The sequence below is a fragment of the Orycteropus afer genome, unplaced genomic scaffold (assembly GCF_000298275.1).
Source record: "Orycteropus afer afer isolate SDZICR_OR568_19922 unplaced genomic scaffold, OryAfe1.0 scaffold00011, whole genome shotgun sequence".
Taxonomy (NCBI): Eukaryota; Metazoa; Chordata; class Mammalia; order Tubulidentata; family Orycteropodidae; genus Orycteropus; species Orycteropus afer.
The window spans coordinates 13,625,971-13,627,227 of NW_006921598.1; the positions used below are offsets into that span (position 1 = coordinate 13,625,971).

At 38.7% G+C, this 1,257-nt stretch overlaps 1 protein-coding gene across 1 annotated transcript in view; it reads left to right on the forward strand.

Annotated features, from left to right (window-relative positions):
* The window catches only part of SNX14 (sorting nexin 14), a 172,516-nt gene that overhangs the window by 36,147 nt on the left and 135,112 nt on the right, over positions 1 to 1,257 (forward strand). The gene's annotated exons all lie outside the window — the stretch shown is intronic.

The following is a 1,257-nucleotide window of genomic DNA, read 5'->3' on the forward strand; positions in this document are numbered from 1 at the left end:
CTTCCGTAGTGATACTGCCTCGGAAACCCAAGGAGGGGTCGCTATGAGTCGGGGCCGACTTGACGGCACATAACAACAACAACAACAACAACAACATTTAGCTGCTTGTGGAACATTGCTGCTTAGTGTGTCTTAAGATACCTGTCCAAAAGAAAATGGATTTACCTTGCTTTACCAATTATATCTAGTCAACTACTTACTCTTTTAATTCTGTCTCCTAGATTTCTATCAAAACAATGAACTAGTATCATTATGATCTCTTTCCTAGTGTGGACCATCATCAACTCTCATAGATTACTCTAGCTGCTTTCTAATTAGCTGCCTGTTTCCAATCTACACTACAGCCAGAGTAGTCTTCCTGTTGTGCAATTTAATGGTACAGGTATCCCCTGCTTTATGCTACTTAGCTTTTACGTAAAACCTACATTAGTACTTGTTTTTGCTACCTGAAAGAGATCCAAAGGGGATTTTTGCTTTTATGTATAAAGGGTGAAAAGTGATACTAGTTCAGCATTTGTTTTTAGTGAGCTGTTAATGAGGCTGTACCTAAGATATTTCTATTTTATATAGCCTGTGTGTCATATCATTCCCACTTTTACTATATGGTAGTGTTAGTTTAGATTTTATGTGTTGTTTGTTATGATTTGGTGGGTTATTTTTTGGGTGTGGGAACACTCAAAAATTTTTCCCATATAAATTAATGACAATTACTTCTTTGCTTTACACTGTTTTGACTTACAAAAGATTTCGTAGCAACTTTTGTATAGCGGGGGAAATGTGTCATTCTCCTCCTTAAAACTCTTAAAACTTCTTAAGATTTGTCAATATCTCCAGGCTATTACTCCGGACTTTTGATGATACATGACAGACACTCTCTTTACACTATGTTTGGCAAAGAGGGGAATCATTCAAAGGCTGTGTATGTATGTCCACAAAGAACTGGGGTAAACCTGGGCTTCAGGGACATGTGGAAACAGGATCTGGAATATTAGCAATATGTTCTTCACATTCCTACTATTCCTGCATTCTAGCCTTACTTACTCTCTTCTCTCACACTGCTTCTTCCAAGTGGTAGAACATATGGCTGCCAGTAATATTAGAGCTGTGCATTTCTGCTACCATGAGAGGAACTGAGACTTTGGTCTAATCCTAGTCCATGCATAATCACTCTATTTTGAATACTTCCTACCTCCTAGTTTGGGTCAGTTGGTGCCCATACCAGAACCAGTTAGTTGTTAGCTGTGGCTAGGGATGGGG